Below are 12,478 nucleotides of genomic sequence, written 5' to 3' on the forward strand. Positions count from 1 at the left end.
TAATTAATAATATGATTCCAAATTAATATATTATTCATATAATATATTAAAAAATCATATTTATACCCCAATTTATTATTCTTAACTATAAACTAGCCTCTCTCCTCAACAATCATCCTGTCTAGTCACCAACGTGAAGGCAACCCAAAAGGACCATGCACAATCGGGTCAAGTACATACCAAAAATAGTTATGGACGTAGACACTAATCCAACAGTAACACCCATAACAATTCAAGCAAATTTAAACTTTTAAAGCATTTCAAAACCATTAAACATGACAAACTTGTTTTCAAAATGTATCATATCAGAGTATCCCATAAACCAATTCATAGAAAGTGAGGAGTTGTACGATCACGCCTTTGCCTTGCCTCGATCCCCTAAAGTACCTGAAACAATAAACTGAAACTGTAAGCCTGAAGGCTTAGTTAGTTCCCTCAAAATACTGACACACTCACAGTCCACATAACCATGTCAGCAAGATCGTAACATAACAAACTAAACAGAATGCATCGGGTCCACAACTTACATACTGGATTACCCCCCCTGGGCCCACAGTGTGAGTCTAGACTGCCTTGTGGGCCTATAGCTCACATCTGGCTTGTCGTCAAGCCCATAGTACGAGTATCCCTTAGCCCGTAACAGGAATGCTCCCAGGTTTGTTGGATTACCGCACGAATCAGTCTCACCTCAACCCATCCCACATAACATATTAACATATAACATCACCACTGAGCATGCATATAATCATATAACACAGGTAGTCCTACAGGTCTACCTAACTGGCATAACCACTAAGCATGCAAATAATCATATATCCACACAGGTAGTCCTATTGACCTACCTGGCATAATCACTGAGCATGCAACATTAACTTCATACTCATCATAATAACATTGATAGGATAACATATTCAATGGGTTGCCCTTGGTGCCTTAGACCCCTTAGTATAATGAGGATAACTCACCTTGCAAATGTCGGCTCGGTAACTAAACTCTAACGCTCAGATCACGACCGCAATCCCCACCACCTATTATCATAATATAACCATACTCGTATGTTCTTAACCTTTCAAGGCACCCCATAAGTCAACTAGCAACCCCTGGTCAAAGTCAAAGTCAACAACCAGGGTCAACAATCCATGTTCGCTGTTACTCGTCGAGTGCCCTCGGCTTCTTGCCGAGTTCCTCAAGATACTTGTCCACTTGCCGAGTCCCCGAAGTGAGTCGTCGAGTTTTTAAGGTTCGCGATCAAAACCCTAAGGCCACTCGTTGAGTTTTCCTTTTGCAACTGAACAGGTTCACAAACATTCATGAATTTGGGAAACATTAACCGACATTCCGAGTTGTTCATCCAACTCGTCGAGTTTACGGCAATCTTCATCGGACTCGCCGAGTTGTTCATCCAACTAGTCTAGTTCAATGCCGATCTTCATATGACTCACCGAGTCGACTATGCGACTCGCCGAGTCCCTGCAGCCCTTTAACCATGCCGACACTTTTTAAGCCATGCCAAAGCCCCAATTTCAGATCCAACTTCCTTAGGCATGCTTATCACGTAAAGTTGCAAACTTTACTTGCATGCAAGGCTTTAAGACCCTAAAATTGCACAACTAAGCTTGCAATGAAGTTACATCCTTGAGAGAAGGCTCATACTAGACAAGGCTGATGGCTTTATGAATCTAGAAGCCAAGGGAAGTCAAGATCTGAAGTTACAACTTCAGATCTTGGCTTAAACACAAAAACCCTTTCCTAAACTTATGCACCAAAGGGTTTAAGAGAAAATGAGCCAAGGGGAAACGAACTAATACCTTCAAGAGAGCTCTTTTCTGATGCAGAACTCGAAACCCACAAATTCTTGCTTCAACTAGCTTGCTTCCCGAATGATTTCTTTACCATGAACTTCCCTCCAAGCTTAAACCTCCAAAGAACACACACACTCTCGAGTTAGGGCCTTTCTGGACTCTCAATGGACTGTAGAGAGGCCAAAGGAGGCTTGTGTTTCTTTAAATATGGTGCAGAACCCCAGGATTTAGGGTTTCATCTGCCAGCTCCTACTCGTCGAGTCCCTTCTTGGACTCGGCGAGTAGGCCACTAAAACACGTGGACCAACCCGCTGCTACTCGACGAGCAGGACAACCAACTCGTCGAGTAGACCTTGGAAACAAAAGAATTCTTATTTAAATCAGTACCTGAGTATCAGGGTGTTACAAAATTAATCTTCGTTTTCTTACTTTCCTGAAACTTTTCTTTAAGAGTATTCGAGATTTCCTTTGCAGTTTTACAACCACACACGTAATTGTAAACAACAGGTGGCAAAGTATCTCTCAACTCTCTCATGCATCTTTTTTCATTGTTCTTTAGTCTTGTAGTTTGATCAGTAACAGCTGTTGCTGATCCAGATGAATCAATGTTTTGAACATTCGGTGGAGGTTGTACATTTCAAGTGATGCAGTTCCAGAGTTCCTCATCCAATCTGTTCAAATAATCCTCCATTCGATTAGTCCGCTGATCATAGTAATCTGGAATCAACATAGGAATCTTGGTAGAAGATTGTAACAGATAATAAAATGAAGTCATCGTATTCATGTTAAAGTTCATCATGAAAGTACGGACATGATTTTCAGAAAAACTTGATGAAATTCACAGATGAATGAATGAATTGATCAAAAATTCAAAGTTGATCACTCGATTACACAATGCGATTGCAGAATCGAATCAAAACTGAAGATCATAGATGATTTTTAGAACCCAACAGTGCGGAAACTTTTGAGAAAAAAATCGTGACTCAAAAACAAATTATTCAAATTGAAAATTAGATCTTAGCAATAGGATTCCTGCTCTGATACCAAATGTAGAAGTATATAGTCAAATATTGAATAGAGATCATAGTTAACAAGAACTAAGAACACAAGATCTAAATATAATTTGGTTTCAGCTGATATTACTTTCAAAGATTGTCATACCCCCAAACCGAAACGGCAGAAATGTTCCGCGGGTGGAGGATGTCATGTTTAGTATCACAACACATGTATCATAACAATCATAGTAATAAACTATTGGAATAGTGTCTAAGGCTGCAACTATATTAGGCAAGTATTTGACCCGGTTGTGCATGGTCCTTTTGGGTTGCCTTCACCATAGCAACTTGACAGGATGATTTATTATGAGAGAATAAATATTATTAATATATTATGAGAATAATATAAGGAATAATAATATTGTTATTTGATTAATATAAGTCATAAATTAATTAGTATTAATTTGGTGACTTAAAGAGATTAATTAAATAAGAGGGTATAAACTGTCAAATGTTTGATAGTTACACTTTAGACTATAAATCCTTACTGGATAGAGGATGGACAAATTCTAGAAGCTAGGGATAGCTTAAAATCGTCCAAGGTTATCTAAGGAATGGATTTGGATTGCTTTAAGGAAAGATTATCCAACTAGGGTTTAAGCTGAAACCCTTAAGGAGTCTACAAGTATAAATAGACCCTCTGGCCAAGGGAATTCGGCATCTCATCTCAAGTAGAGAACCCCTGGCCGAATTTCCTCTCTCTCAAATCATCCTCCTTGCTAGTTGGTGTTTGAAAGCAATTAGAGGAGTGACAATTGTGACTCTAGAGCTCCAAGACAACAAGATCAAACAAGAGATTCAAAGGTAAACTTCTAGATCTGTTTTGTATTGTTCTTATACCTAATTAGTCATTAGAATTCTTAGATTCAAAGCATGTTTAATTAGAAAGCCTAGATCCAAGCATTAGGGTTTTGCATGCGCACATAGGAAAGTTCTTATGGCTAAAACCCATCAGTGGTATCAGAGCCTAGCTTGGTTTCTATTAAATTGTCGCTTGTTTGTATGATTCTTAACTGCAAAATTCGATTTTTTTGTTTCTGAGTCATGGACTCGGCGAGTCCCTTGGTGAACTCGGCGAGTCCAAGCGTCAGGAATGGCCAAATTCGGGATTTCTTGATGATTATCTTATGGAAACTTACCTTAATCATATTAGATCAACCCTAATCCGATTTTTTGATATATATGACTATAAGCTTGATCTAATTAAAGATATTTATCTATTAATAAAATATTTAATTTCCTTATGTGATAATTAATTAATTATTTTGATTAAATTGGTAATTATCTTGCAAGAAATCTTGAATAAATCAAATATGGATAATTATGGAATTAATTGTTAATTAAAATTATTTGTTATTTGATCCTCCATGTTTTAAATGTTTAAAACTTGTCCTCAAGTTTTGAAATTTATGTTTTGTGATTAAAAGTTTTAATTTAGACAATTTAAATTTCAAACCCTAGATTTTTAAAAGTTTAAAATACAAGCCTATACTAGTATAATATTACAAGATTAATATATATATATATATATATATATATATATATATATATATATATGTATGTATAACTAAAATGTTTGTCTTACCGTTAGTAGGCCTCATTCACGAAGCCGATCTATAAGGTGGGTATAAGGTTGCAGCCTATAAAATGGCGCTTAATGGGTGTACACTCACACCCACCGCTTGCTTGATCGGTGGAGGGTCGTTAGCTCGTTAGCCGAACAGGTAGGATATGGCAACCTCATCCTCTCATTAAAAGTATAATAAGAAATATAAAGTAACTACATATTTTTAAAATTTCCCAATCTTAGTTACTTTAGGAAAAGTGAATTGATGCAATCCCATGAAATTACACTTTGCACCCTTGCTAAGAAGTTAGTGGAGCGTGTGTGGTTTACCGGCACACTAATTGGTTCTAAGCAAAGGTGGCAAAGGGTGATTCATTTTTTATCATAGTTTTGATGGAGCGTAGGTGATTGTTACAATGAAGGCACCATGTGAATTTGCATGGTAATTCACACCCGCTTTGTGATCCTCGGTATCCCAGTCACAAACAAGAGGGGCATATCGAGATTTAAACATGCCATTGAATAGTTTCAATGAATCTCATCCGAACCTAGGAATTCTCAATACATTTAGGACTTAAAGTTATGTTTTTGTGGTGGATAATTAGTGAATCGTCATTCACTTACCTTCATATTATTTGCATGTTGGATTACGGCATCCCTTTTCTAATATGTAAATATTGTTGTTGGATCCTAGCCCTAATTTTTCTTATTGGGTGATAATTAGGGATTCATATTCTAATCTATCTTTGTCCTTCTATTTGTAGATGTCGAACGCAAACAACGCTGCTGCTAGTTCTATCACATTGATGATCCTTTGTTAAAAGGTCACTTTTGATGGGACAAACTTTAGCGAATGGATAAGATACATTCGCACCATTGCTCGCTATGAGGATAAGGAGTATGTCCTCGATGAGAAGCTCGAGAAAATTAACCCTGAAATCGCTACTCCGGCTGAAATGACCGCTTTTGAAACTCATGAGCGCGATGCAACAAAGGTACATTGCATCATGATAGCCACTATGAACTCCGAATTCCAAAAGTCCAATGAGGACATGTACACGTACGAGATGCATCAAGACTTATTGGAGAGATACCAACAAAACGTGAGACAAGAGCGTTATGAGATTTTCACTAACATGATTTCCGCTAAGATGGGTCATGGAGAGTCTCTTACCGTGCACCTGCAAAAGATGCAAAGGTATGTCGACCGCCTTCGTAAGTTGAATGTTGACTTTGGGGAAGACTTGGCAATCGACATGGTGCTTCACTCTTTGCCTCCGAGCTACAATCAATTTAGGATGACCTACCACATGAATAAAGAGGAGGTCACCCTAAGCAAACTCCAAGGTCTCTTGAGGGTCGCTGAGAGCAACTTCAAGGACAAGTCTGTTGCACCAACTCCCAATCCACCCGCTGCTCCTGTCTTGTCTATTGGAAAAGGAAAGGGAAAGAAGAGGAAGGCTTCGTCTAAGAACTATCGTAAGGTTAAAGCCCGAGATGGTGCCTCTTCTAGTGGGACCAAAGTTGATGTGACAACCCGAATATTTCTTTTGGTCAAACCCTAAAAGTCAACCACTTCGTATCATAAATTAATATCATTATTTCTTATTTTTAAGAAATATAAAGTTCGTTTGATTATTTTAATATTATTTTTAAACGAACGGGTGAAAGAAAGTGTCGTCTCGGGTTTTTATTTTGAAAACTGCAAACACTTCGCGTATTAGAATCACCCGACTAAAGTTTTATGTTTTGGGTTTAGGAATCACCCAAAAACCGTAAAATCATGCCTATGTATGAGTTTACTCCCCAAGAACTAGCCATTTGTGTTTACTCCCCAAAAAGTGAAAAGAGTAAACTCCCAAATATTCTCTCAAGTATCATCCAAGATTTAATTCCAAATCTTCAATCTTGTAAGTGTTTTAACCCTTTCAAGTTAGTAAAACACTTAATCTAGTGTTTGTGCATCTATTCATCCATTCATTTCTGGGTTTTGTTTAGATTTTCCAAAACACCAAGAACACACACTAAGTGTTCTTGGACCTTTTAGCTCGAATCAAGCACCATTATAGTAAGTACTCTCATCCTTAAGTGTTTGTAAGCTAGTATATCAAACAAACACCAAGGAAATCAGCCAAGAACACTAGGTTTGAGGTGTTCACGGTCCAAGAAGATGCTTGGACCGTAAACACCATAAAGTCCCTCAAATTTGGCTTAAGTCCCATTTTAAGCCCTAGTTTGAAGCCCTAGACTTACCTTAACATATTTAAACCTTCCATTGATATGTTTAAGCATTTTAAAACATCAAACACCACAAAATATAGGTGTTTACGGCCTAAGGATATCTCAAGGCCGTAAACACCCAAAAGGGTGTTTAAATGGGTCATATTCCTTACTTAGCCCTAAAAACTAACCTAGACTTTTACCTAGTGGTGTTAAGGACTTAAAAAAATGGAAATACCACTTCCCATAGGGGTTTACGGTAGTAAACCCAAGGGAAATTACCCTTAGGCCGTAAACACCACAAGGTGGGTGTTTTGTAGCCTTAATCCATTCCAAGAGCTAAACCACTTAGCAAGGTTGCTTCTAGGGACTTGTTAAACTCCAAGACAACTCATGGTTGAAATATTTGGAGTTTAGACCGTAAAACCTAGAGTTTACTGCCGTAAACTCCAAGGGTAAAGGTCATTTAGACCGTAAACTCCCAAGGAGTTTACCCTTGGACCCCAAACACCCTAGTTATGCCCTACTAGCACTCGGATGCAAACCTTGTGAACTTTAACACTTGAAACAAAGTATTTTCAGGTTCTAGAGTGTCCCAACTCATATTATTAGTTATAATAAGGCTAATTAGTTATACATATGTTCATTATATGATAACTAGGCTCGTGCGTGCGTACAAGTCCTCGCTTGACACCTAGCAATCCTATACCGTTCAGTTCATCCCAATCACCAACTACAAGTGAGTTCATACCCCTAACCAATTTTTTAAATGATTTTAAATGCTTTATAGGGGGGAATACAAGTAGAAACAAACATGTTATTAAATCATTGATATGTATTTTATAACTGTGTTTGTCATTTAACAGATTTCACATACTACAAAATGTGATGCATGAAATGGTTTTCAATCTTAAAAACACATTGTTATCAAATGTTTTACCTTTGAAATGTATATTAAAAATGACATCAAGTCATTGTTAATTATTGTTCAAAACCCATAAGATGTCTTACAAAACCATTTTACATTCTTGAACTAAACTATGCATATACACTTATATTCTTATATATGTATTGATGTTATAGTTTACATCTTTCATTTTGAGTAGTAAGAGTGTATAAACCTACATGATTAACCAATTATAGTTCAGTAAATTATCATGGGGATAATTTGAGGATATCAAACATTACTCCTATTACAAGGAATCACACAAGAGTCAGTTCATTCATGAGTGCATACTAGTACATTACCTGATACATAAGTACATATACATATACTTACCTGTTACATGAACACACCTACATGAATACCATACAGGAACACTTTTACATAGGGTGCATTATCCTGTATTCACTTACCTGGATACTTGTACTTAGAACTACGAGGATAATTTATTAGTACTTTCTATGTAAATTATCTTTCCTATCCCGGTTCAATGGGATATCTAGGCGGGACTTACCATTCCAAACCCCACTGATTAGCACCAGTGGTCGATGACCATCTACGGAGGTCTAAGGTTACTACTTATACTAGGAAGATCGATAACCGGGGCTAACCCCTCCACCCACCTACTGCTGCTACAGAGGACAAGTGGACAATCTTCGATTGTTCATAAGGTTATACTTTTCGTTTATTGCAATGTTGTGTTACTCCTAGTACCCAGTGATGACACTTACATTATTACTTTTCTGGACAATCTTCGGATGTTCATTAGGTTACATATTACGCTTAATGCGACGTTGTGTTGGTCCTAGTACCCAGTGACAACACTTACAATAGTACATTTTCCTGTTTACTTTATTTTGTGATACTTTCACATAAACGATGAGTTTGACTAAGTACTTTAGTACTAAACAATTAAAGGAAAAGCTAACATTTTACTTACAAAACTGCCGATGGTAGTGATGGTAACCAGAGAGGAAGAGATATTTTTGAAAAAAAATGCAATTAATCACAAACTCTTATGGAAAGCGACATTAAAGTGGATAGAAAGGAAGAGATGAGGATGGAAACACGAACCCGGGAGAAGGAAATCGACAGCACCAACAGTGCCGGTGGCCGGAGAGGGTAAGTTTTCGGTGTCCGACAGTATCTCTTTTACTATATGTTGATAAATGAGGGAGAATCGTTGGAGAAAAGGAGAATCGTTGGAGAAAATGTTGGAACAAAATGAGAGCATATTGAAGCAGAAAGAGGAAGCAAGTGGGAGTAATCTGTGTCGACCTTTAGCGGCGAGAAAAGAATCAATACCGGCGACATCCAACCTTTAGTGGCGACATACAAAGATGGAAAAAAAAAAGACGCACTTTCTTTCGACCTTTAGCGGTGAGAAAAGAATCAATACCGGCGACATCCAACCTTTAGTGGCGACATACAAAGATGGAAAAAAAAAGACGCACTTTCTTTCGACCTTTAGCGGCGACAATTTAGATTTTTAGCGGCGACATATTGTCGCCAGTAATGGCTTCATTTCTCGTAGTGGATGAAGGTATTCGGGTAAGGCGGTTGATCGGTGGAGGGTTAAACTAACTAATCTGAGTGATAGTATATTCTAGTAGGAGAGAACGGAAAGAAGCCGATGATAGATAAGATGGAGGCGGTGGGTTTTCTAAACGGATGATATTTGGAGAAAAATAATTGGTTGCGGTGATAAAGTAACGCAACACGTGTGTTGTGTCTATGACATTAATCCGGACAATAAAAGACCATTTACCACGCATGTGAAAAAAAAAACAGAAAAAACAAAAATTGGAAGCTTTACAGACAGAATTGACCATACAACAATAAATAAGGGGCCTCTTTTGCCAAAATATTAAGAAGATTACTGTTCTAAGCAAACATTCTATTAATTGTTATATAAATAAACAGTAAGAGAATCATAAAATCGAACAGTAACAGATCTCCTAAGCATACAAGACCATCATGTTCACCACCCCTTCATACCTCTTTTCTTTGCTCCTCTTCATTTCCACCACCACCACCGCTGAACCATATAAGCCCACCGACTATTTCCTCCTCAATTGCGGATCATCCACCAGGACCACCACTTCTGACCGGCTATGGCATACCGATGAACCTTCCAAATTCGTACCCTCCAACATAACCACCACCTCCTTCGCATCCACTCCCTACAAACTCGATCCTTCAGTCCCCGAAATCCCGTACTCCAACGCCAGAATCTTTAACACCTCTTCATTCACATACTCATTTCCAGTGAACCACGGGCCTAAATTCCTCCGCCTTTATTTCTACCCCGCAACCTATTCCCACCTCAACGCCAACCTGTCTTTCTTCTCTGTATCATCCAACGGTCACTCTCTCTTATCCAACTTCAGCGCTTTCCTAACTTCATCCTATGTAGGAAGTATTCTCTCAAATGCAGGAGTCCAGGGACCCCCGGTTCCCCGCCTTATTAAAGAATTTATCATATATGTAAACGACACCCAAACACTAAACGTCACCTTTACACCCATGCCCAACTCATATGCCTTCATTAATGGTATTGAAATCGTTTCATTGCCAGAAACTCTGTATTTTAAAACAAAGAATATGAAATACGTCGGTCAAATTACAGGACCCGTGATTGCAAAAGACATGGCTCTCGAGAGTATTTATCGGTTAAACGTCGGTGGGAGACAGATATCTGTCAACGAAGATACCGGAATGTATCGATCATGGGATGGAGATGAAAATTACATATTCCCCAAAAATGCTCTTGGGTTAACGCCTTCTACTCAGATTCCGATCACGTACACAACGGAAACACCAAATTATACAGCACCTGAGCTTGTTTATCAAACCCAAAGGAGTATGGGCACACTGTCGATGTCTTACAATCTGACGTGGCTACTTCCCGTTGATTCTGGGTTTTATTACATGCTCAGACTCCATTTCTGCAATATTATACCACAATACACGTTTAAAGGACAGATGATTTTTAAGATCTTTATTAATAATCAAACTGCTGAAGATGAAGCTGATGTATTCCTTTGGACTCAGGGTAGTGGGTATCCTATTTTCAGGGATTACATTGTGTTAGTCAGCGACCCAGATGGCCAACGCAGCAAGCAAGATCTGTGGCTTGCATTGCATCCCAATGATGAATCTCAAGAATATCGTGATGGTTTTTTGAATGGTTTGGAAGTCTTCAAGATGAGCATGGCTGATAGTCTAGCTAGCCCCAACCCGGAGCTAAGTCCTACACCACCTTCAAGGCCATCGTCTGCTCCTCGAAAAGTGACCACAAAGAAAACTCCACCATATGCTGCAATAGTCGGAGTTGGTGGGGCTGGATTAGTCTTGTTATCTGCTTTAGGTTTTATAGTTTACCGGCGAATTCGAACCAGAGTTATTGAAAAGTCATCAGGTGAACCAAAATCTCAAAATTCTGGGCAGCTGCGATCGGGTCGGTGTCGTCATTTTTTAGTCAAGGAAGTAAACGATGCAACCAATGAATTCAATGAAGAGTGTATTATCGGCAAAGGAGGGTTTGGTATGGTGTACAAAGGCTACATCGACAATGCTACAACCATGGTTGCTATCAAACGGCTGAAGTCATCATCCAAACAAGGTTTTCAAGAATTCCAAACAGAAATCGGGATGCTATCCAAACTACGCCATGTGAACCTAGTGCCACTAATCGGATACTGTGATGACGAGGACGAAATGGTACTTGTGTACGATTACATGCCACATGGAAGTCTACGGGAACATCTTTACAACACAAACAACCCTCGTTTGACATGGAGAAAACGTCTCGATATTTGCATTGGTGCAGCCAAAGGGTTGCATTATCTCCACACCGGTGCAAACCGTGTGATAATTCATCGGGATATCAAGTCCACAAATATTTTATTGGATGAAAATTGGGTGGCGAAAGTGTCAGATTTTGGTTTGTCAAAATTAGGACCGAAAGACGAAACGCAAAACCATGTTAGCACAATGGTGAAGGGTACTTTCGGATATCTGGATCCTGATTATTTTCGAATGCAACAACTCACGGAAAAATCCGACGTTTACTCCTTTGGAGTCGTTTTGCTAGAAGTTTTATGCGCAAGGCCTGTCATAAATATAGACCTTCCTTACGAAGAAGTCAGTTTGGCAGAATGGGGAAAGTCTCATTGTCGAAAAGGTACACTGCATGAAATAATTGATCCAAAATTAAGTGGTGAAATTGCACCAAAGTGTTTCATGAAGTTTGCAGAGGTGGCGAATAGTTGTTTACAAGAAAAAGGGGGCAAACGTCCATCCATGGATGAAGTCGTGTGGGGACTAGAGTTTGCATTGCAGCTACAAGAAGCTGCTGAGAAAACAGGTGGCATAGTTGGTGAGTTTGTGTTGGAAAAACAAGAACTTTTGTTTCCATTGCAAGGAGAGTCATCAACAACGTCTGAAGGATCAAGTCGATGGTTTATGCGACATGGCATGTCCTCGTCTGACATAGCCATGTAGGGTTATATTCGGAAACAGGTTTTCGCCAGATGAGAGATCTTTGGTAAGAGACATCTGGTGGTTGTTTTGCTTTCCTACTTGTTAGTTAATGTTACCATATATGAATTATATTAATCATATAATTAGGTGGTGTTAAATGTATCCATTCTGTGCTATAAATCATACTATCATAGTACGTAGTAGTTGTCAACATTGCACAATTGGCTCCAAATGGAACTATTTGTAACAATTACGCCGTTTTCCAATCAATGTGCAAGAATGGGCCCTTGGATACTTTTAGCAAAAGGAAAAGGATCTTCGTTACACCAACCATTCCACTGTCCAGTTAGCTTTATAGTATCTTCTAGGAAATGATCCATAAAGGTATCAAATTGGTTTATGTTTT

At 38.6% G+C, this 12,478-nt stretch overlaps 1 pseudogene; it reads left to right on the top strand.

Moving 5' to 3' along the window:
- Window positions 1-9,526: 9,526 nt before the first annotated feature.
- On the top strand, window positions 9,527-12,227 carry LOC145097717 (receptor-like protein kinase FERONIA pseudogene; annotated as a pseudogene).
- The last annotated feature ends 251 nt before the right edge of the window (window positions 12,228-12,478 follow it).

The sequence above is a fragment of the Lactuca serriola genome, chromosome 4 (assembly GCF_051521515.1).
Source record: "Lactuca serriola cultivar US96UC23 chromosome 4, Lser_US96UC23_V15, whole genome shotgun sequence".
NCBI classification, from domain to species: domain Eukaryota; kingdom Viridiplantae; phylum Streptophyta; class Magnoliopsida; order Asterales; family Asteraceae; genus Lactuca; species Lactuca serriola.